The 26652-nt window shown below is 45.1% G+C and overlaps 1 protein-coding gene across 1 annotated transcript in view; it reads right to left on the reverse strand.

Moving 5' to 3' along the window:
• LOC306929267 (NACHT, LRR and PYD domains-containing protein 3-like) overlaps window positions 1–8275 on the reverse strand; it is a gene marked incomplete at its 3' end in the record, with an annotated part of 59972 nt that extends 51697 nt beyond the window's left edge. The window contains 1 exon segment of the mRNA XM_079509709.1: window positions 8254–8275.
• Between the last annotated feature and the right edge of the window lie 18377 nt (window positions 8276–26652).

The following is a 26652-nucleotide window of genomic DNA, read 5'->3' on the forward strand; positions in this document are numbered from 1 at the left end:
TTATTTCCACTGGTAAGCCGTATAGCTTGGCTCACCAGTTAAAAATGACTTCTGAACATGGTTACAACACCAGAGGAGCAGCTTCTGGCAACATAAGAATAAAAACAACACCAAAATCAAACTGTCTTAAACACACTGGTATATATATATATATATATATATATATATATATATATATATATATATATATATATGTCAATAACTCTCTGGAATACACTGCCCAAAAACATCTTATCTACAATTCATAACAAAATTACTTTCAAAAAGAATATCAAGATATACCTTGCCAATTTGCCAAGTACATAACTGTGAACTGTGATTTGCGAATTTGTTCTTTTGATTTATAATGTGAATTTGTTTTTATTTTGTTCTGTTTTTTATTTTAAATTGTATTTTTAGTACATTTGTATTGTATTTGTTTTATTCAGGACCAGGAAGACTAGAGGCTCAGTCATGTGTCTCTAATGGGGATCCTTCAATAGACATAAACATAAACATAGACACCGGCTGACAGTTAAAACGGGTGCTATGACAACGTATATCATTAGGTTCCCAAGTTGCATCGTTCCCAAGTAGGCCGGTGGCCGACTGCGACGGGCACGTACAGGTCTAGTTGTTATAATGTACAGCTTGCCTTGCCTGACTGTTACGTTTAGACATTATACCACACTGTGTCTTGTAAATTACCATGAAATGGGACTATTTTATATCTATAGCCTACTACTACGCTGATAGTATAACACACACACACACACACACACACACACACACACACACACACACACACACACACACACACACACACACACACACACACACACACACACACACACACACACACACACAATGTCCAAATAGAGAATATGTTCCACCTGAAGGATCAGATTAATTTAAAATGGTATTCATGTTGAGACACACAGCAGATCTACAAGCCCACAGCAGCAGTATAGACACAGTAGATCTACAAGCCCACAGCAGCAGTGTAGACACAGTGGATCTACAAGCTCACAGCAGCAGTGTAGACACAGTGGATCTACAAGCTCACAGCAGCAGTGTAGAAGTAGATCTACAAGCTCACAGCAGCAGTGTAGACACACAGCAGATCTACAAGCTCACAGCAGCAGTGTAGAAGTAGATCTACAAGCTCACAGCAGCAGTGTAGACACACCGTAGATCTACAAGCTCACAGCAGCAGTGTAGACACAGCAGATCTACAAGCCCACAGCAGCAGTGTAGACACAGTAGATCTACAAGCCCACAGCAGCAGTGTAGACACAGTGGATCTACAAGCTCACAGCAGCAGTGTAGACACAGTGGATCTACAAGCTCACAGCAGCAGTGTAGAAGTAGATCTACAAGCTCACAGCAGCAGTGTAGACACACAGCAGATCTACAAGCTCACAGCAGCAGTGTAGAAGTAGATCTACAAGCTCACAGCAGCAGTGTAGACACAGTAGATCTACAAGCCCACAGCAGCAGTGTAGACACAGTGGATCTACAAGCCCACAGCAGCAGTGTAGAAGTAGATCTACAAGCTCACAGCAGCAGTGTAAACACAGCAGATCTACAAGCTCACAGCAGCAGTGTAGATGTAGATCTACAAGCTCACAGCAGCAGTGTAGAAGTAGATCTACAAGCTCACAGCAGCAGTGTAGACACAGTAGATCTACAAGCCCACAGCAGCAGTGTAGACACAGTAGATCTACAAGCTCACAGCAGCAGTGTAGAAGTAGATCTACAAGCTCACAGCAGCAGTGTATAAGTAGATCTACAAGCCCACAGCAGCAGTGTAGACACAGTGGATCTACAAGCTCACAGCAGCAGTGTAGAAGTAGATCTACAAGCTCACAGCAGCAGTGTAGACACAGTAGATCTACAAGCCCACAGCAGCAGTGTAGACACAGCAGATCTACAAGCTCACAGCAGCAGTGTAGACACAGTAGATCTACTACAATAGAGTAGATCTATTACTACAATAATACATATATCAGCCTACTAGTCCAGTGCGGACTGGTGATTTCATTTGTATTGGTGCCGAGTGTGAAGCTTGAACAATAGGTTAATTGCGGACCGCTACAGATAAACTGTGGATATTAACCTACCAATAAGGACCCAGGCCAAATGCCATTGCACAGTAGCCTACACCAACAAGTCTATGTGTGGTGTGTGCATAGCCGCATGTGAAACTATATTCTCCTGCTGTATTTTGCTCTCCATTTCATGGTCATGGTCATGGAGGGGAGAGAGAGAGAAAGGGTGCAGAGAGAGAGAGAGAGAGAGAGAGAGAGAGAGAGAGAGAGAGAGAGAGAGAGAGAGAGAGAGAGAGAGAGAGAGAGAGGGTGCAGAGAGAGAGAGAGAGAAAGAGAGAGAGAGAGAGAAAGGGTGCAGAGAGAGAGAGAGAGAAAGGGTGCAGAGAGAGAGAGAGAGAGAGAGAGAGAGAGAGAGAGAGAGAAAGGGTGCAGAGAGAGAGAGAGAGAGAGAAAGGGTGCAGAGAGAGAGAGAGAGAGAGAGAAAGGGTGCAGAGAGAGAGAGAGAAAGGGTGCAGAGAGAGAGAGAGAGAGAGAGAGGTGTGAATGCAATATCGCATCAAATAGCGTGGTTGGTGAGAAGAAAGTATACACTACAGTGGGTCGCTGTGCGCATATATGGCACATCTCTCTCCTGTTTAGGTAATAAAGGGCATATATGGCACATCTCTCTCCTGTTTAGGTAATAAAGGGCATATATGGCACATCTCTCTCCTGTTTAGGTAATAAAGGGCATATATGGCACATCTCTCTCCTGTTTAGGTAATAAAGGGCATATATGGCACATCTCTCTCCTGTTTAGGTAATAAAGGGCATATATGGCACATCTCTCTCCTGTTTAGGTAATAAAGGGCATATATGGCACATCTCTCTCCTGTTTAGGTAATAAAGGGCATATATGGCACATCTCTCTCCTGTTTAGGTAATAACGGGCATATATGGCACATCTCTCTCCTGTTTAGGTAATAAAGGGCATATATGGCACATCTCTCTCCTGTTTAGGTAATAAAGGGCATATATGGCACATCTCTCTCCTGTTTAGGTAATAAAGGGCATATATGGCACATCTCTCTCCTGTTTAGGTAATAAAGGGCATATATGGCACATCTCTCTCCTGTTTAGGTAATAAAGGGCATATATGGCACATCTCTCTCCTGGTTAGGTAATAAAGGGCTCACCCTTGACTGCATTCCGCTGTCACTGCGCCTGCATGCCGACAATGTACGCACGTGAACTTTTATTAGCCTAAATTATAACGTGACATTTATTATACACCTGGAAAATATAGCCACTCTACAAGCTCACAACTGGTTGTGTACGCGACACTTATAGGTCTGACTCTGCTATTATTTTCTGTGCAGGACTTGCCAAGTCGCCAGAGCAATGGTAAAGTGTCTATCATTTTTAAATGATATGGAGAGAAAAGTCGAGAGTCGGGATCTGGAGATTTACGCACATATAATTTCTAGTGTGACATGCTGACAGACAATGAAAGAAACATGTTCCACTTCCAAATTTAGGTGGCTTTTAAAATGCGGTACTTATTCCTTAATTAAAAAATATGATTGGCAAGTGATATAAAATCAAATATAATATAGTCTATAATTGAAACCTGCTACTGCAGTGATTTTATCCTGTGTTCAATGCGTTTCTGCGTTTGTGTGTGGACACAGATATCTCTGTCGTATGGGAAGGGATTTTTTCTAAAACGGAGGACGAAAATATCCGTTTTGCAAAAGTGTAGCCTGGGCCTGAATCTGCACCCAGCATCACACACAGAGATCTAGAGTCTAGAGGCTGCGCTCAGTCAGAGCCAACATGGCGGCGCACAGCGCGCTGTGTTGACAATGTTGTTACAGACTAGTGGTTCTACAAGAACGATTCCTACGTGGATTTTATTTTTTATAACATAGGATGAGGTCGGATGTGGGCATGCAAAATGATCGTGTCCGTAGATTATTGTTTTACCGCATTTTTTACCCCGCGATTTCTTTTTTTTCACGTGGATTATTATTACTGTGTATGCTGACTGAGTACAGTAGTGCATCCCATGGACGCAGAGGATGAGCGGAGGTTGCGGCCCAAAACTATAAAGTGCGTTTTGGGACGCAAAACGCACCCTATTTACATCACTGTTAAGGTCCACAGAATGAGAGGCCTTCTCTGCCGGAAACATCACAAAATAAAGTTATGGCCATTGTTGTATACCACACCATAGACAACCAATATAAGGCAACATTTTCCAAATGTCATTATGCTTTAAATAGCATGTGACAATTGTGACATGTCAAACTAGGGAGATTGATTCTGAATCCATTCCAAGCATTAGTTTTGCACGGCTATGGCTGTGTTTAGGCCAAGGAGTGTTTTTCGTGCAAAACTAATGCTATATGTAAATAATAATGAATAGAAACTGGCCTAATTTTATATATGAATTTTGGTGCAATAATGCACAATAAATATACGTCTTAATTTAATCATGTAGCTCTACAACAGAGGGGGGAGGGGGGGGGCAGAGGCCTTTACCCCAAAATGAACAGGATATAGTAATTATTCAACAGACCTTTTCAGGCTTTCAACTTTCACATGTTCATGTAAAACTTCCCTAAACTACCCTAACAGATCTGAACATTATGCAATCCACCGCCCCCACCCCCCACACACACACCAACAGAGCTGAACATTATGCAATCTAACCACAATAACCTGTTTTGCATGCCCCCCCGACACACACACACACACACACACACACACACACACACACACACACACACACACACACACACACACACACACACACACACACACACACACACACACACACACACACACACACACACACACACACACACACACACACACACACACACACACACACACACACACACACACACACAGCACGTTCCCATCATGTTACAATGCATAATAACATTATGTACAAGTGCGTATGCACGTGCATTTTATCTGTGGCACTGATGCGTGCGTGTGTGTGTGCTTGTGCGTACGTGCACGTGTGTGTGTGCTCATGCGTGCGTGCCAGAGGGTTGTAAAAAGAGAAGTGAGAAGTGAGAAGTAGGCCCACAACCAGGGCAGGAATTTCACGGCGGCCACGGCGGCCATGGCCGTCGTTGCCCCTCTCTTTGGCCGTGTGCCCCTCGAAAAAGTATATGCCCATACGGCCACAGTGGCCGTGGTGCCCCGACCGGCGCCCACAGAAGTTCATTTTACCGTTTATCGCAATTTTCCAGTCATTACGGTAACCAATGTTCCCCTCACGTCCCGCGCAGAACAAATCTGTGTTGTAGTTGTGTTGCCATTTGCAAAGTGGTTTGATTATTTTGCGGTACTTTGCCTTAATAACTACCCCCGCTGCCGCTGGTCGTCATGACGCGCGCATACACACACACACACACACACACCCGCACGCCTCCTCCTCCGCGCCACACATACACGCACTGACAGAGTAAACAGAGGGCATTTAGCCCACACGCTGCCTACTAGTGTAGCTAATCTAGCTATCCGGTCAAACTGCAACTATCACTCAAAACAAAACAATGTTTCCTACAGTTGCGACAGTGTGGCGGTCCTACGTTACATGTATTAACGTTGGTCGGACATGGTCCAGCTGATTTCCTTTTGTCTAATGCGAAACAGCGTGGCTGTCCATACAAGGAGGAGATCTACCGAATCTATCTAGCCCACCAAAACAAACATAAATGTACTTTTGCGTCGCATTATGGATAGCGACAGAAAGACACCATGGATATAATTAAACAATTGTTCCCCTGTGCACAGCACACACTGTCTCCAGGTAAGAACAAAAAACTGATTTGAAGCTGCACTTTCACTTTGTGTTGACTTACTGCAGAGTCCTCAGTCCTGCAGCGGTGCAGCCCCACAATGGAGAAATTATCTTATCTGTCACTAACCTCTCTACAATGCCATGTTATTCAATATATTAGTTTAGCACAAAATATAGGCTTTTCTAAACCAAGCCCTTATTCAAAAGTTATGTAGGCTGTCATTGTATTTTATGTGAATTAACTCACAGTTTAACCCAATGATCCTCAGCCATTTAAATTTCAAGGACCCCCAAATTAAATTTATATTAATTAGCCTAGGGTGACAGCCTGACAGGGTCCTAGGCCATTTCATTATGATTTTCATCTCTGGACTGGGTCCCCAAAACATGTTTACAATATTTTACAACAGTAGCTACTTATATTTTGTTATTTAAAGCTGTGATTATTTATTTAAGAAGCACTGTTCTGAACCAATGTTCATCGGAAAATCATTTTTTAATTGATGGCCTTCATGCCCTGGCACTTGGCCTTGTGCCCTTAAAAAGTTGACCACACTAAAGGCCAAGTGGCCTTGCCCCTAAAAGGATGAAATTCCAGGCCTGCCCACAACACAAACTGTCACCACAAATGTTTTGCGTCATCACATTTGGAAGACCGGTGTTTGCGATGCTTGCAATGTATTCAGAATCATGAAAACCCCGTAGCCTAACATGCTACTCAAAGCAGAATTAAATGTTGTACATTTTGCCTTCTTAGGCCATATAGGTTGTTAATGGTAGCCCAACTTTCAGCAGCTGCATTGAGGTGACAGTAGACACCTTTATGAAGCATTCATTTAGCAGATTAAATGTGTTGGAACACATTGAGGTGACAGTAGACACCTTTATGAAGCATTCATTTAGCAGATGAAATGTGTTGGAACACATTGAGGTGACAGTAGACATAGACACCTTTATGAAGCATTCATTTAGCAGATTAAATGTGGGCTAACTTTCCCTAACTGTGTACCAGGACTGTCTAGGACGTCAACTCCAAATACATTTAGACTGTCTAGGTCAGCGCTGCCCAAAAGGTAGATCGTGATCTACCAGTAGATCACATGCCCTAAAAATATATAAATTAAAATATAAAAAACTGCCACTTGAATTAAGGTGACTTGATTGACATCAGCTCGAACCCACAATCCAATCCAATACTGAATCCCCCCCCCACCCCTTTTTCCCCTCAGTTTCTTTCCCTTTTTTTACCTCCTTTATGATGAATTCCTGTTCTGTTCTTTTTGGCTATATAGAAGTGTATATTAAATTATATTTGTACGTCTCTAAATGTTTTGATGAATTGAACAAGGTGGACCCTCTTGTAAACAAGTGTAATGCTTTATTGGGTCGTCCACTCACAGTTAACAGTCTTTGTATTGAGTTGCGCTTGAAATGTACTGTAATTCTGCAAACTGTTAATAAATATTTCAATCAATCAATCAAAAACGACACTACAACAGTGCCGTGCAGCTCAGCAGTTGGATAACATTGTGTGGGTAGATCTTGTTTAGCTGGTCATTTTAAAAGTAGATGTCAAGTAAAAAATGCATGGGCACCCCTGGTCTAGGTCAACTGCACTACATTTATTACATGGCTTGGTTGAATGCTTTATTCTGATTGGTCAATCGCTTAATTCAGCGGTGAATTATGTGTCGATAATGACCGCTGCCTAATCAAACCAGTGGCAGCGGTGGCCGAACGGATTGCGGAGCGGTCTTGATACCGGAAGGTCGCCAGTTCGAATCAGCGGTCCGACACGTTAAAATTACCACCGCTGAGGTGCCCTTGAACAAGGCATTGAACCACTACGATGAAATGTTCTATGAGCAGGGCCTGGCTGGAAACAAGTTCTTGAGCTTAGCCCAGATACCCTGGGTAAATATAGTAATCATTTCATTTCAAACCCTCTGAGCACCACCGGCTGCGGGCTGCGCCCCGCTTGATTTACTGCTGTTTCCAACATGACAGCCATGTAAACACACACACACACACACACACACACTAGTGACACACAATGTCATTTACAGCTAAACATTGCTCTTAAAAATGTTTTTGAAAACATTTGAGCGAGAAATAGACGAAGCAGGACCCGAAAATGGATTCTATTTGATCAACTCACTTCCTTGTTTTCCGACAGTGCTTCAGCCCTGCAGCGCCGCCGCGAACTTATGGAATACTTTTTTTGTTGTGTTTTGGGTCAATGTATTAATTTATGTTAGTTAGCCATGTAATAAGCGGGATAATATCTGGCTAGATGGTCATTGTCGGGATATAATTCACCTTCAGGGAGTGTAACCACCTCGGTGGTTAAACTCCCTGTCGGTGAATTATCTCCCGATAATGACCACCTAGCCAGATATTATCCCTTATTTAGAGGACACTGACCTCGTTGTTGAGTGAAGTTGTGGTGAGTCCAGGTTGTTTAGGAGTTCTGTGCTGTTGTTTAAAGTGTTACTTGTTGCTTCTGTCTGCAATACCTCTTCCTGATCCTGACTGATGCTGGTGAAGAGAGTGGGAGGGGTGTGTGTGTGTGTGTGTGTACGGACCAGGGCTCGTACTGTAGTGTACTCTGTGCTGTACTCTACTGGCCACTTTAGGTGTTGCAGCTTGTTGGTGCTCGGACATACAGACACAGAGACAGACAGACAGACGAGGTTGAATACCTCGTTGGCCTTGTTAATATTATTATTATTATTATTATTATTATTATTATTACCTGGTTGGCCTCTCGTTGTGGAAAAGACGTTCTTTATAAATACATTTACTTCTTGTTGTGGAAAAACCCGTTCTGTTCTTCTGGACAAAAAATGCTCTGAATTTCTAAAATGCAAGTCAAAGCTTGCCAAGCGCTTCAACAGGGGTCTCCAAGCTCAGCTGGACAACCTAAAAACCCAACGAAACAGGCTAAGAAATAATGTTACTGCCATGATCAAATCCGCCAAAAGTAACTTTATTAATAATAAAGCTGAGGAAAACAAAATCAATCCTCGAGAGCTCTGGAAGCTACTCAACAACCAATTAGGCTATAGTCAGAAACTGAAAACCAGGTTTTCAAACATAAACATTAAAGCGAACAACACTCTCATCACTGACAAGCTTGATGTGGCCAACTACTTGAACATCTTCTTTACAAACATATCAACAACGCTGGTTAACAATCTGCCCTCCCACTCTGGGCTCTTTGGTGTAGAGCACATTAAAACCTTCTACAGAAACCTAGGTGTTTGTAAAGACGATTTTAAATTAGTTATGGTAACAACTGATGAGGTACTTAAGAAACTGAGTGCCCTCCAACCCCACAAGGCCACTGGCCATGACAATATTCCCTCCAAATTTCTCAGAGACTCAGCCATCTCTATAGCTCCAATCATCACCCACATAGTAAACCTCTCCATCAAACAGGGACAGGTCCCCCTAGATTTCAAACTGGCCAAAGTAACCCCCCTGCACAAGAAAGGGAGTAAATTAGACCCCGGCAACTACCGCCCTATTTCTATTCTAAGCTCCATCTCGAAAGTGATGGAAAAAATAGTCTATGAACAGGTTGAAAAGTATCTTGCCACTAATAAATTATTGTACGAGTTCCAATCTGGCTTCAGAACATCCCACTCCACTGACACATGCCTGCTCTATTTGAGCGACCACATCAAACAAGAGGTGGACGCTGGCAAATACTGCGGCATGGTCAAGCTGGACCTCCAAAAGGCTTTTGACACAGTGAACCACTCCATACTGGTTAACAAGCTAAAAGCAATTGGTTTCGATAGCACATCAGCGAGCTGGATGCAATCCTACCTGGAGGGGAGAGAACAGATGGTGGAAGTGAACGGAACACTGTCCCCCCCCCCTCCCAGTGAGCTGTGGCGTTCCACAAGGAAGCATACTAGGGTCTCTACTGTTCCTAATATATGTTAACGACATGACTTCAGCTTGTGACTGCAACTTGTTCCTGTTCGCAGATGACTCGGCACTGCTGGTCTCGGACAGGGACAAACTGCAGGTTGAAAATGCCCTCAGCTCTGAACTCGGTAGAATCTGCACCTGGCTCGCTGATAACAAACTATCTTTACACCTGGGAAAAACTGAATCCATTCTCTTTGGATCTAATAGTAATCTCAGCAAGGCAAATGGCTTCTTGGTTAGAGTGGGTGACAATGTTATCACACGTAAAGATGAAATTACCTACCTAGGTTCCATCCTGGAGGCTAATCTTTCCGGTGATAAAATGGCCACCAACGTAATCAAAAAAGTCAACCAAAGAACAAGATTCCTTTACAGGATCTCCTCACTGGTCGACAAAAACACCTTGAAGACCTTAACAGGAGCCCTTGTACAAGGCTTCTTTGACTATGCATGCACCTCCTGGTACCACAGCACCTCAAAGGCCCTTAAAACTAGGCTCCAGACCTCCCAAAACAAACTGGTCAGGCTCCTACTTGGCCTCACCCCCCGAACCCACCTCACCCCTGCCCACTTTGACAGACTGGCATGGCTTAGGGTCGGCGACAGAGTACAGCATCTTGCAATGGGTCTGGTCCACAAGATTCGATACTCCACCAAGATACCCATGTACCTGTGTAGATACTTCCTTAATGTTAATGAAGTCCACACCCACAACACCAGAGGGAGTGCAACAAATCATGTTCAACCCAGATTCGGCACAAACAAGGGACTAAATTATTTTCGCTCCTATGCCACCAAAATGTGGAACGCCCTACCAACAGTCATTAAGACATGCGAATCCCTTGACTCCTTCAAAACCGCTCTCAAAGGGCACCTACGGATGGCTGCAATTCGAAACTGGCCCCCGTAAAATCTGACCCCCCCCCCCCCACCGCCCTCCCCCTTTTTCCCCTCACTGTATATGTTTCTTTTCCCTTTTTACCTCCATTATGATGAATTCCTGTACTGTTCTTTGTCTATATAGAAGTGTCTATTTGTACGTCTCTAAATGTTTTGATGATTTGAACATGGTGGACCCTGTTGTAAACAAGTGTAATGCTTAATTGGGTCGTCCACTCACAGTTAACAGCCTTTGTATTGAGTTTGTGCTTGAAATGTACTGTAATTCTGCAAACTGTTAATACAATTTTCAATCAATCAATCAATGGAGTTGTTGAGGTTCTCAGAATGTTGGAGCGTCTGTCCTTCCATGGCTTCACACGTCTTTAGCAGCGCGATATATAATAACTATTACTATTATTATAAATAACAACTAAACACTAACAATATAAGCTGCAAGTGTACAGTTATAGTATAGTACAGTAACTATGTAGGCTATGTAGTAATATATTATAGTAGTGTACAGATTCCTGAGTGAGACGAAATGTTTGCACCAGCTGTGTTCAATGACTGCAATCAATCAATGGTCCAGTGTAGCTACTGACAGACAGGGAACGTTTGTTCTGCCTCAGAATGTTATCATCACATCATGTTTTTACATTTTTAACCTCACGTGAAATCAATTATTTATTATGAATCATGGAATCACTATTAATTATGTTTTATGAGCTTATGACCATGAATGTTAGTATTTTAGCTATTTGTTATAGTAAGCATTTACAAACTTGAAATTAATGTTTGTGAATTAAACTAGTATAATATATTACATTCTATATAACTACAACTAGTAGTTTATATTACTTTAACTTTAAACCAAAACTAGTATTTATATTACAATGTAGGCATTTATCAGGCATGAATCCATTTATCAGGCATTAATCCATTTATCAGGCTTTATCCAGTGATTTACATTATGCAAGAACACATGGTAATACATCAAATATATAGCCTAGAAATAGTAAAGGATCATATTCATAAGTAGGCTATTACAAATATTATAATATGAATTATTCATAATTGTTTAATTGAATTGAATTAATTAATAATGTTTAAATGAATATTCTGATGAGATAGGTGGACAGACAGACACTGTTGGAACTATGCCCCAAAACAAACTTCACCCATTTTTTTAAACTTGTAAAACTGTGATGCATTTCACTCCAATGCCATATAAAGACATGTGAATCCCTAGACTCCTTCAAAACCGCTCTCAAAGAGCACCTACGGACAGCTGCAATGGACCCTGATGTTAACCAGTGTTTTTTGGCAGCACATTTTGATTTTAGTTTTAGTCAAAGTCTCTTCAATAGTTTTAATTTAGTTTCAGTCACATTTTAGTCACCTGGAATGTTTTAGTGTTAGTCTAGTTTTAGTTCACTAAATATAAGATTTTAGTCGACTAAATCTCCACTTGATTTAGTAGACTAAAATGTACTTTGGTGAGCCGTGGTGCCGTCGTAATGACTGATTTTACACTTGCTGAAAATAGCTGATCTACAAGCTCACAACGCGTTGCGCTGCGACGCGTGAGTTTGTAGATCAGCTATTTTCAGCATGCAACCAAGTGTAAAATTACTTATACTGGATCTCTTGTCCACTAGTCCCTTCCTATAGCATTTTAAAGTCTAGTTTGTATCTGTTGACAAAATTGTTAGTATATTTAGTCATCAGTTTTAGTCATCATAGCTTAGTTTTCATTTAGTTTTCGTCAGTGAAAAAAGGTAGTCGACGAACATTTTTCGTCTTAGTTTTAGTTAACAAAATCAACACTGATGTAAACAAGTCTTAAGTGTGGTTTTATCCTCGTAGCAGTAGATTTTGTATTGACCTGTATACTTGTTTGAAATGTACCCATTCTACATACTGTGAAATAAACATTTAAATCAATCAATCATACATGCTGTACCTGTTGATCACAGACGAGGCCTGCCCTCTGGCTGGCTGAAGTGTGTAGAACATCTCCTCAGTGTGAACATTCAGCCAAAATAACCGAGCTACAAGCTCTGGTAAACATTCAGCCAAAATAACAGATCTACAAGCACACAGTGCAATGCATTGTTTGTCAATGGCTAACCGGATAGCCGTTAAAACATCTGAATATACTTATGGGCTTCACGGTTAACTTTATTTAGTTATGGAGAGATGTCATCATTCTAAACACTCAGGGAGGTGCAAGAGAGTTTTCTATGTCCAAGAGAACACTAGATAGATTACATACATTTTGGGTTAAAATAAAATAAATAAAATCAACAACCGTTAATTAAGCTATGGTGTAACCGAATGGAAAATGATCCGTTAGCGACATCCCTAATCACAACATATATCAGAACAGCGATCAGGATATTTAAGCGCCTTGGATAAAGGCACTACATAAATGCACCATTTACCATTTATTTAACACCACAGAAAAAGACAGCAGGAAGTGAAGTCGGGGTTTCAGACATTTTATTGATTCAGAATTCGTTACCATGTTAAAGGTCGTCAGGGCCAGGTGGGTGTGGCCTAGCTTCTTATACACCTGTTAGGTCAGAGTTCAAAGGTCATCAGATCCAAGGCCGACCAGCTGAAGATATCACAGATTTGAGGCATTAAGGTTGCTTTTATGACATTTAACTGAGACCATTCATGCTTCTGGAAGATGCTTTTAAACTTGTATTCTATTGCTAGTTTGATCACTTCAAATTAGAGATGCTCCAATAATCGGCCACTGATCAGTGATCAGCCAATATTCAGCATTTACCCTATCTGGAGAAACTGATCTTTTATACAGATTATAAAGAAACAAACAAAAGGGGTTGTTAGATAAATTCTGACATGTTGTTTACACGTCATGTCAAGTTGGCCACTCCATTATATTCTGTTGGTCAACACATATAGAACTTTGGCCCAGACCGTGTTCCATATAGGTCACATTTTGTCATCTTGCCCTTTCATCATCATTTTACTCTTAGCCTACTGCCTGTTTACTCCGGGTTGTTCTCCTTATCCTATTTATGTCATGTCACCATCCACGTGCCAAATCATCTCAGCCCTATATTATCCTTTATATTATTTTATCATATTTATATTATGGATTTCCTGATGCCACATTCAGATTTAATATCATATATCTTGTTGACTCCTTATTTGGTCTCCATACTGTCTGTCCCCAGGCAAGTTAACTCGCATACTGAGAGGCCTATTTTGATTTGAGACATGTATTTGACCTTGATGCCTAGTGAGAAAGTAGATAGCAGGCCATTTCTCTCTGTCGAAGAGTTCACAGCTAGCAGGGAAAGAATGTTATCTTCAGGTTGCCATAGCAACGCCAGCCTCTGTGCTTTCCCGGTCTATGGCCCTCAATGACGGAACCAAGGAAGATGACACGATACCAGTCTCATCATCCATGTGCTGGTCCAATGAGCGCTCGACAACCAGCGCCACCGTGGGATATTGCGGAAATGAACTATCTCAAGCCAATGAACATTTTATCAACAACTGACGTCAGATGCACTATTAATGCCAGTAACATACTGTGAAGAGAAGTTCAGGTTCGGGTTCAGTTCGGATCCAGTTCGGAACAATTGAATACTCTAAATTATAGTGATGTATTGTACTATTATTATTATTATCTGAACCATGTAGCACATTCTCTATGTAAATTGACTTTATTACCTACTAAAAGTTACAGTTAAAACCTTAAACTTCCTCTCAGAACTTTATTTCGTCTGTCTCCAATTCGTTTTTAAGGTATCCTTCTATTTTTTATGGTACCGTGGCTGTCATTCAAGATTTAAAGGGCACTCCACTCATTTGTAAGGTAAATACAGCACGGTATTTGGTCTCCCTGCTGGGTTATTGAAGGTATATATATATATTTACAGTCCTTTCTAATTAGCATTACAAAATAGATAATTTATCCATTAATTGATCCTTGGGGTCGCCGGAATTTTATTTCCATCAGGGGTTCCCGTTAGTGCTGCACAATTAATCGAAGCAAGAATGGTGCAGCACTAGTTCCTGTCCTGAATGGGTTAGAGTTCAAAGGTCGTGTTACCGTTCCGATGAGGAAGTAAACCAAAGACTCTTTGGGAACGATTTGTTTCAACTCCTCCGACCTCTAAAAGCAAACACAGAGTCTCCTGTACTGACCGTGATGCAGCGAACGTCTGCACACACATTGCTTCTGTGTGTCTTGTAACGACAGGTCACGAGCGCGCGCGTGTGTGTGTGTGCGCGTGTGTGCATGGTGTTCATATATTCAAACAGGTATAAGGACTAGTCATTATAATTATCATACATACCACTCCAATATGACAGAGAAGCACTGACGACTGAGGGTTGATACTCAGAGCTTTCTTGAAGTGAATTTCTGCAAAGTTGAACTTCTCCTGCTTGTAGTAGATCATCCCTAAACCATACCTACAGCGCACGCGCACACGCACACACGCACACACACACACACACACACACACACACACACACACACACACACACAAACAAATAGTGTTTCCAGTATGGCATTTGTGGACATATTTACCAGGCATTGTGTAACTATGATTCCTTTTTTTCGTAACCCAATTATTTTCACCCGGTGTCAATTGCCTAAACTGTAATCCTGGGCGTTACTCTCCCTCTGCCAACCTGGGGAGAGCCCTGAACTGAGCTCACGCTTCCTTCAATGCATGAGGAGTGAGCAGGCCACTTCTTTTCACCTGACAGCAGGGAGTTTCCCCAGTTGGACATAGCGTGTGGAAGGAACATGTTATTCCAACAAGTTCCTTTCCCCTCCATCAGGCGCCCCGGCTGGCCAGGGGGAGGCAGTACAGAACCCTGTACTGTAGAGCATGTTTTTGAGGAGCACTAGCCCCTCCTATATACTGCTTTTTGTCCCAACTCGTGTCACATTTGCCATTGACAAAGAAAGGAGAATATACATCATGTGTGTCTCAGCAAATCGACATGTTACGTCATGATGATGTACGATGATAAGAGCGCCCCTCACGTCACACGGGTGTGATTTTTTTATTGTGAGGGTACCTCGGGGAGAACATGTGAGGGTATCTACCCTAGGGGACACGGGGAGAACATGTGAGGGTACCTACCCTAGGGGACACGGGAGAACATGTGAGGGTATCTACCCTAGGGGACACGGGGAGAACATGTGAGGGTACCTACCCTAGGGGACACAGGGAGAACATGTGAGGGTACCTACCCTAGGGGACACAGGGAGAACATGTGAGGGTACCTACCCTAGGGGACACAGGGAGAACATGTGAGGGTACCTACCCTAGGGGACACGGGAGAACATGTGAGGGTACCTACCCTAGGGGACACAGGGAGAACATGTGAGGGTACCTATCCTAGGGGACACGAGGAGAACATGTGAGGGTACCTACCCTAGGGGACACGGGGAGAACATGTGAGGGTACCTACCCTAGGGGACACGAGGAGAACATGTGAGGGTACCTACCCTAGGGGACACAGGGAGAACATGTGAGGGTACCTACCCTAGGGGACACGAGGAGAACATGTGAGGGTACCTACCCTAGGGGACACGAGGAGAACATGTGAGGGTACCTACCCTAGGGGACACGGGGAGAACATGTGAGGGTACCTACTGTACGGATATAACTAAACTTTGCTGTTTCATAGCTTTGCTTAATTACTGATTCAGACCCTCCGCAAAGGGGTTATAACAAACAGGTCTGGTAACTGTGATTTAACACACACCAAGGTAACATTAATATTACTCAAACACACATAGCCTCGACGTTGCAATAATGCCCGTAAACAATCACTTGATTTTGGCCATTTTATTACTATTATCTCATAACACACTCACACACGTACAAACATACTTCTACTACACTTGTGTACAGTATAAAGCCTTATTTGCCTTGTCTGGCCCGTGTTAGATCTAATACAATAGCATGATGATCATTACAACAAAGGAACCTTGAGACTGTGGCGTTTAGGTAATAACTGCGAACACAAGGGAAACACAAGATACATACTATTAATTCACAGATATAGCGACTGCATAGATGCATCATTTATGACTGAATTTAGAGCATTTAACGAACATATAACACATTAAAAGGACTTACTTAAACGCGTCATCCCGTTTGCTACATTGTTTCTGTAGGAATGAACGAACACATCGTGCCCCCTGGTATAGCTCGCCCCTTCCTCTGTCACCCGACACTTCCTATCCCCATACCATGTCCTGTCCTAGTATGAACTCGCATTCCTGGTATATAGTATTAGTAACACATTGGTAACACATTTACCCCCCAATTAGCTGTATTAATATCTACATCCCTGAGATATACTGCAATTGGTTGATAAGAGGATCTCTGTTCTTATATAACACTGAGTATTTACTGTATAGGCAGTGAACTTCATAATAGCACCAACACTCTATACATAAATGACACAACATGAAGTTACAAATATAAGCTGGGCCGGCACTTAATATTATAATGATCCCACTCACGGAATAAACTCGACACCTCCCACTTTTAGGCTACGGTTTGAAATAAACCCAGTAGGCTAAATAGATTCCCCACAATCATTTGCAAACAAAAACATTCAAACAAAAATAAAAAATAAGTATATCAATCATGCTTCCAATCGATGAACGCCTCCGGATGGCACTCACCAGTTGAACTTATGAAATAATAAACCTAGTTTACTTTCATGCACTGAATTAATTTTGATCTCAATCTGACTGTAGGAGGTAGGCACCACCGCTTTGCTCCTTACTGAGTGACAAGTATGCCTCATCACCCAGCTGCCTCAAGTAAATACCCAACTGACTAGTCTTACTCGCGCAGCATGCATATGGAAGAGTTCGTTAGGGTATTTCTCAAGAGGTCTTTCTAGTCTAATTCACTGATCTTCAACCGGGATTAGGACAACCAGCCGCCGCACATCACGATGGAGGATGACGGATGGCCATGCCACCACGTCTTTCACCACCTGCGACCAACTGATGGGCAGACTTGGACATGTCCGCACCTTTACGTCCCTGACGACACCCTGGTTATCTGGATTCACCTCCACGACACGACCCATCCGGAATCGACCTCGTAGAGCATTCTGGTCCGCGACCCACACCAGGTCGCCGACGGCCACGTTCCGTGCTGGAACGTGCCATTTCTCTCGGATGAAGAGATGAGGGCCCGCCAGCTGGCTCCACCGCTTCCAGAACTTGTCCACCTCGCGCTGGACCGCCCGAAGACGACTGTACGGGTAGCTAGGGAAGTCAAAGCCCAGGATGTCTCCCCTGGGCCCTGCCCGCCCCAACAGCAGAGAGTTGGGAGTGATGATGTCCACGGAATCCTCGTCGACTTGAGTTCTGGCTCCGATGGGTCTTTCGTTGGCCAGGTTAGCAGCAAGGTAGAGTAGAGTCTGGAACTCCAACGCCGACAGATCATCGGTGTCGCCGACGCTGCTCAACGCCCTTTTCAGAACATGGACGGCAGCTTCGGCCGCCCCGTTCCGATGCGGTGAGTCCGCTGGGCTAAACTCCCATGCCCAGTCGGTCCCTGCAACTGCTGCTCTTTGCTGGATCTGCTCCTTGTCAATGTCCCCTAGGAATTTGTATAGATCCTCCAATGCTGGCCTTGCGCCAACAAAGTTCGTACCCTGATCAGACCACAACTTTTTTGGATGGCCTCTCAGAGCAGTGAATCGCTGGTAGGTCTGCAGAAAGCCTTCTGTAGACAAGTCCTCAACTAGGTCTGCATGGACAGCCCGTGAGGCCATGCAACTGAAGACCACGCCCCAGACTTTTCTCTTAATGCGTCGCTTCACAGTGCCCCTGACAGTGTAAGGACCGAACAAATCCAGCGTTGTGTACTCGAACGGAGCTGCTGGACTTGTGCGCACTGTAGGAAGATTAGCCATCACTTGACTGGATAGCTTAGCCCCCCGTTTGCGACAAAACAGGCAAGAGTCGATCACCTTACGTGCGACCCTTGGCCCCTGAACCACCCAGGCTTTCTTCCTGACTCGCAGGAGTGTCCCAGCCACGCCCTCGTGGTTTGCACGATGGGCCTCCTCACACAGCAGTGTGCTGAGTCGTGCCTCGTAAGGAATGATGGGCACGCCCTGGCTTTCTTGGTCAACGGTCTGAACCCGGCCTCGGCATAGCAAGAGACCTGTCTTGTCGTTCTTACTAACTACAAGACGGTTTAGTGTCGTTGTCGGGAAAGAAATTCCCTCTTGGGCGGCAAGGCACAGCTCCTTAAATGCTGTGTCCCGCTCTCCGACAGAGAGCACCGCCCCCCACTGTACACGACTGCCGGACTTGAATAAGCCTCCGTGGCCGTGCAACACTCTGCGGACGTAGCCAACTGCCCCGCAGAGTTTTGACAGTGTGCTGCATCTAGCCAAGTCCATTTGGTTCACAAGGCCTGACCCCCACAGCTGTTCAGTTTCGTCATTAGATGCTGCCACAGAACCCCCATCACTGACTGGTGAAGGACCCCTGCTGACCGCTGGAGACCCCCCATTGTCTGGTGAAGATCTGCCACTGACTGGTGAGGACCCGCCACTGTCTGGCAGTGGCGCGGACCCCTGGTTCTTAGTTTGGGATCTAGTAACAGCAGCAGAGAATGCTTTCATTTTGAACACTTTTCTCTGCAATGTACTCACGATTTCCCGCGATGAGGCCGCCACCTCAGCAGCAGACTTCATAGGCCATTGGTCGACTGGTCTGGCTAGGAACTCTGGTCCCCTTTGCCACAGGGAATCACTGTCTAATTGCTCAGGAGAACCCCCCCTCGTGACTAGATCAGCTACATTTTCCACCCCGGGAACCCACCACCAGTCAGTCACAGGCCCCGCCTTCTGGATTTCCCCAACCCTATTGGCGAAGAACGTTTGGAACCCATAACTGTCCCTTTGAATGGCACCCAGCACTGTCTGGCTGTCGACAAAGTGATACCACTTCTCGATTGTCAGCCTGCTATGCTTCAGCACGTACCCTTTCAGTCGTGCGGCAAAGACAGCACCGCAGATTTCAGCTTTCACTGCATCACCCTTTTGGTCTAGAGGAGCCAACTTGGCCTTTGACTCCACCAGACGAGTCTCCACCCCGCTAGCAGTTTCCCACCGCAGGTAGAGCACCGCTCCGTAGGACTCTGAGCTCCCGTCGGAGAAGGTGATGCCCCAGGGTTTCCCCACCCATCCGGGCGGAGTGATACACCTGGGGAACGTGATCGCACTCAGCTTTGCGTATTCCTCAAAAAGTTCAACCGCTCTCACGCGGAGATCGCTAGACAACGGTTGATCCCAAGTGTCTTTGGTCAATGACCCCGCCTCTTGGAACGCCCTCCTGACTAGAATAACGCCTTTCTGTTTCAGAGGCGTCACAAGGCCAATGGGATCATACAGCCCCGCTACTTGACTCAGCAACATACGCCGAGTCAGAGGATCTGGCGTCTTCTCCGCCACCTCCCCCAGAGCAAGGTTTTCCTCGCTCCGCACTTTCTTTTTTCTGGCGGAAAAGTTTATGGCAACCATGATGAAGAGGCTGTCCTCCTTCACATGGTAACCAACCCCCAGAGCCTTATTGTCCTCCTCTCTCATCTGATTCGGAAACAACATAGTCTCTGGTTTCATTTCTCCATCTCCTTCCCTCCCACTTTGGCCTGACCGTACCCAGGGCTTTAGGTGAAACCCCCCGGTAGCCAGAATGGTTTTAACCCCCGCCAGTACCTCCTCCAGCCTCTGGGGGCAGTTGTGAGATAGAAAAATGTCATCTACGTAAGCGTTCTCCACGATTACGTCCCTCTCGTCAACCATGTGGGTGAACTGAGGTAGATACGCTGTCTCGCGCATCGCTATTTGAGCTATGCTACCCGCTGGACGGTCTCCCATATTGACCCGTACAACTGCATAGTCTTCAATCTTGCTGTCAACTGAGTCTCTCCATAGGAACCGGTGCAAATGTACCTCCCGCTCTTCTAGCCAAACGGAGTGGTACATTTTGCTTACGTCGCCAATGGCGGCGTATTCCCCCTCCCTGAAACGCAGCAACACTGCTCGGATCGGGTTCAAAACATCGGGCCCCTTCAGCAGGATACTGTTCAAACTCACGCCCCGGAATTCTTGACTACTGTCCCAGACTATCCTAACTGGCGTGGAAACTGAGTGTGGGTTTGGTGCCATAAGATGGTTGATCCACCAAACAGCCCCGTTCCACATGTCCATGGCAGCTTTAGACAGCTTGACAGCAGCACCTCTTTTGAGCATTTCATGCACCTGGCTAGCATAGGCCTGGTACCACACGGGATCTCGCCTGAGACGTTTCTCAGACTTTAAGAACGTGGCCTCAACCGCCGCCCTATTATTTGGTAAAGTAGACGGGTCCTCTTTCCAAGGATAGCTCGCGTCCCAATGCGACTCATCGCTGTGAGAGTCGCTTGTCTTAAAAGTCAGGCCCCTCTTGACAATCTCCATTTCTCTCTCGTCAGCGAGAGACATCTCTTTGCCACCAGGGGCGCATTTTCCACAACGACAACCCCCACACAGGGGATCGCATGCCGCGCCAATACTGTCCCAACGCCACCAAGACAGTGCCGCGCTGGTGTCGGTATGGCATGTAGCAGCCTTAATTTCAACGGCTCCACCTCTCATTGAAAGAGCAAAATGGGTTGACGCCCACTGTCCTGTGATCATTTCACTGGCGTCGAATAGAGACGGATGACATCCGCTAACCGTCTTACCCAAAATCCCCGACCACAGTACCAAATCTCCACATCTAGCCAACCGCTGTGGGGCTAAACGACCCTCACGCGCACTGATAAGTATTTCCACTTCCAGTGGACGTCTCAACTCCTCCGGATCGGTGCCCGGGAAAAGATCTGCAATGCGCCTAGGATTAACTGGACAATTGATCTTTGCAATCTCATTCAGACCATAACAAGTCATGTCATGGTCCAGTGGAGAAGAGCCCTTTTCCCCCATTGTCTTCAACTTAATGGAGTATTTTTTCGTCTTGAATGTCTTTCTCATCCCCCCAACGCCCTGCACGCTCAGAGTGACAGGTCTTCCTTTCAGCCCGAGCCTGTCTGCAGCTTTGTGGGTGATATAATTCGTATCAGAGGCGAGGTCAATCAAAGCCCCCACCCAATCACCGCTTTTCGTGGTTACTTCCAGCGTCATCATCAGAGCAGGCATCTCTCCGCCCTCAGTGCAGCCTGTCGCGGCTGTATTGTTCGTGTAAGCTTTGCGCACTATAGCTAGTTGCTTTGGCGTCAACTCGGCCTCAGCAAGCTTAAGTTCAATTTCATGTGTAGGCCCACGTGAGTCCCTCCCCACGCTACTAGCCCCCCCTCTCGCGCTGTCACTATTATTATTACTAGTGCTACTATCCCCATTACGTGGACGCGCCTTGGGGCACAACTTGAAATTATGAGGAGGCGACGAGCCGTCCCTTTTGCACTCACTTAACCTACACAGGAAATTGTCATTGCGCACTCTGCATTGGCCGTCATGTAGATATAAACACTTAAAGCATGCTTTATGTTTTTTCGCATACGCACGCCGGCCTTCAACGTTGGCTTTCATGAACATTTTACAACGGAACAATGCCCCTGAGTGATCGCTCTCTCCGCAGATTACGCACGAACCCCGCGCCTCCTCGCCGCTAAACGTAGCCCTTGTCGAAGCACGCTTCTCGCGCGCCCCGTTCCCCGGCTTATCATTCTGTCGGTCATTATTACGGCTACGTGGGCTCGGATCACTTCGTTTGGTCCCTATGCCTTTTGCATTTAATTGTTCTTGTTCAACGAGCACTTTTGTATGCTCGCGTAAGAAGGCAATGAAATGCGGGAACCTGTTTTGGCTATCAATATTATTATTTGGATTACAACGCATCACAAGCCACCGTTCTTGCATTTCTGGCGGCAATTTAGCCTCTAAATTGTGAATGACGAGCTGATTCTGAATGACGTCGCCAGCATTCAGATCCGCTAGATCCAGCACCGATTGCTCTATTAATCTAACAAGATGTAATGTCTCCTTTGGCTGGCCACTGCTTACAGCGGGCACACTTTCCAACTTCATTATAATCTCCTTGACAATCTGTCCTACGTTTCCATAGTGGAGTTCTAATTTTTGGTAGACCTCATCTGAAGTCTGGCAATAATCAAGCCTTAATTCATCATTTATCCTTTTATCAATGGAATCAATCAGTAGCTGGTAACGCATGTCATCACCCCATCCAGGATTATCAAAGAGTGCATAAATCCTATGCCACTGTTTCTTCCATCTGAAGTATTGCATGCGTTCCCCACTGAATTGGGGTAATTTCATAGGCTGAGCAGCCAGTTTGCTACCGGCTGACTTCTTTCCTCCATTGTCAACGGCGAGAGGTACACTTTCTTGTTTAATTTCCTCTTTCATTTCTATTACTATTTCGCCTTTGTGCTTTAAATCCTGGAGATTGGCACTCTTAAGTGCCTTCAAAGCATATATCTCAGCTAATACCTTGGCCAAATTCTCGTCAGAAATGCAACCTTCCCAAGAGTTTAGTAACGTCTGCATGTCTGTTAATGATCGCTCAATTACACTCTCCAGCCCGTAAATAAGACTTAGGTTAATATCCTGTTCTTTGTAACGGTCAGGACGCGCTCTGCCTGCTGCCTCTGCCGCCCACTTGAGGGCGCGCTGCACAGAATCTTCTATGAACCGCGTCCATAAGTTTTCCTGCAATTCTGTCCGAGCCAAAAGATAGGATATCTTTGCGGCATTGAGTCTCGTACTAACGGTAGCTATGTCCAAAGCGTTTTCACCAGCCTCTTCCATTGCACTTTTATAATCCGTGCTACAGGTTAGAAGCTCATCAAAACCTATATCCATGTCTTTCAGTAAAGCCTTAAGTTCACTTTCGGACTTATGGGCAGCCGTACTTTTGGCTTTGGTCGTTAACCTTGTTAACGCGCCTTGGCTCGCCGAGCGCGCTTTCTTTAACGCATCTAAGGCTGCCATGGTTACACGAGGCTACTCGCTCGCCCCCCCCCACCAACCTTGTCTCTCTTTTTAGATGGCCGGTCGGCGTTCCTCTCTGGCGGCCAGTCGTGCTGTGAAACATACACAATGCGTAGCCCCAATTCCTATGCTATTAGCGTTAGCATTGGCTAGGCTAGCCCCAACAACATCCAACTGGAGTTACCCTCCTTTAGCTTAGCATTAGCGTCAGTCAGCCAGTTAGCCACCGTTAGCCTAATGCTAGTTGGTTGCTAGGCACAATGCAATGTCAATGGGAAGGTGGCTAGCTCCTGGCTTGTTTACAATTTAGCTTGGTCTGGTATACCCCCCAAAGTCAATGCACAGTTCCTTTCTGCAACACACAATTTCAGCGATATTCCCCCCAATGCACAAGCACTCATGTGGGCACTGAAACTCTTTATTTAGGTCGGCAAAACCGGATGCTTCCTAGCACCCAGGGCACAACCTCCTTAGCAGCAGGATCACGCTACTAGCATCCTTGTCACCTCAATACGGCACGGATGATTCCCGCAGATATCAGCTACCTCCTGCAGCCTACGGGTTTCGGTCGCTGGTCCTTGGACACGGCGATCGATGACGGGTCAGCGATGCTCCGCCGCAAACGCTGGATGGCCGTCCCTTCGTTGTCTTGCTTCCCAGCTAGCGTCACGCTAACAGCAGACAACCACCATTGCTCACGTAGTAGCTAAGCTAACAGCTAAGCTAACACGGGCCAATGGCTTTCATTAGCATTGCGGATCACACAATGCTCGTATCACTTTGAATAGCTACGGTGAATTAAGTACCGTTGCTTCAGTAACACGTCGGTGGGTTACACCGCAATGAATTATTACTCACCGGTGATTACACACGGTTAATTATTACTATGGTGAATTACACCACATTTAATTATTACTCTGGTGAATTACAGAGCATTTAATTATTACTGTACGGATATAACTAAACTTTGCTGTTTCATAGCTTTGCTTAATTACTGATTCAGACCCTCCGCAAAGGGGTTATAACAAACAGGTCTGGTAACTGTGATTTAACACACACCAAGGTAACATTAATATTACTCAAACACACATAGCCTCGACGTTGCAATAATGCCCGTAAACAATCACTTGATTTTGGCCATTTTATTACTATTATCTCATAACACACTCACACACGTACAAACATACTTCTACTACACTTGTGTACAGTATAAAGCCTTATTTGCCTTGTCTGGCCCGTGTTAGATCTAATACAATAGCATGATGATCATTACAACAAAGGAACCTTGAGACTGTGGCGTTTAGGTAATAACTGCGAACACAAGGGAAACACAAGATACATACTATTAATTCACAGATATAGCGACTGCATAGATGCATCATTTATGACTGAATTTAGAGCATTTAACGAACATATAACACATTAAAAGGACTTACTTAAACGCGTCATCCCGTTTGCTACATTGTTTCTGTAGGAATGAACGAACACATCGTGCCCCCTGGTATAGCTCGCCCCTTCCTCTGTCACCCGACACTTCCTATCCCCATACCATGTCCTGTCCTAGTATGAACTCGCATTCCTGGTATATAGTATTAGTAACACATTGGTAACACATTTACCCCCCAATTAGCTGTATTAATATCTACATCCCTGAGATATACTGCAATTGGTTGATAAGAGGATCTCTGTTCTTATATAACACAGAGTATTTACTGTATAGGCAGTGAACTTCATAATAGCACCAACACTCTATACATAAATGACACAACATGAAGTTACAAATATAAGCTGGGCCGGCACTTAATATTATAATGATCCCACTCACGGAATAAACTCGACACCTACCCTAGGGGACACGAGGAGAACATGTGAGGGTACCTACCCTAGGTGACACGGGGAGAACATGTGAGGGTACCTACCCTAGGGGACACGGGGAGAACATGTGAGGGTACCTACCCTAGGGGACACGGGGAGAACATGTGAGGGTACCTACCCTAGGGGACACGGGGAGAACATGTGAGGGTACCTACCCTAGGGGACACAGGGAGAACATGTGAGGGTACCTACCCTAGGGGACACAGGGAGAACATGTGAGGGTACCTACCCTAGGGGACACAGGGAGAACATGTGAGGGTACCTACCCTAGGGGACATGGGGAGAACATGTGAGGGTACCTACCCTAGGGGACACGGGGAGAACATGTGAGGGTACCTACCCTAGGGGACACAAGGAGAACATGTGAGGGTACCTACCCTAGGGGACACGGGGAGAACATGTGAGGGTACCTACCCTAGGGGACACGGGGAGAACATGTGAGGGTACCTACCCTAGGGGACACGGGGAGAACATGTGAGGGTACCTACCCTAGGGGACACGGGGAGAACATGTGAGGGTACCTACCCTAGGGGACACGGGGAGAACATGTGAGGGTACCTACACTAGGGGACACGGGGAGAACATGTGAGGGTATCTACCCTAGGGGACACGGGGAGAACATGTGAGGGTACCTACCCTAGGGGACACGGGGAGAACATGTGAGGGTACCTACCCTAGGGGACACGGGGAGATGTGAGGGTATCTACCCTAGGGGACACGGGGAGAACATGTGAGGGTACCTACCCTAGGGGACACGGGGAGAACATGTGAGGGTACCTACCCTAGGGGACACGGGGAGAACATGTGAGGGTACCTACCCTAGGGGACAGTGTCTAATGTTGACTCTAATAATAATAATAATAATAATAATAATAATTACCAGGCATTGTAGTGTCTACTGTTGACTAATAGCGTTCCTGCAGCAGGATAAGGCTTTGTCCAACTCTTCCGCCAAAACAAACTTGTGTCAGAGCAGAGTGTAGGCAAAGCTGGGGTCCACCTGGGGAGGGAGCCAGAGAGACAATTTACAATCTTAATCCAGAACGATTCACAGTAAGCAACAACAACACATGGTAATACATC

Source organism: Electrona antarctica (assembly GCF_951216825.1).
Source record: "Electrona antarctica genome assembly, chromosome: 9".
Lineage (NCBI taxonomy): Eukaryota > Metazoa > Chordata > Actinopteri > Myctophiformes > Myctophidae > Electrona > Electrona antarctica.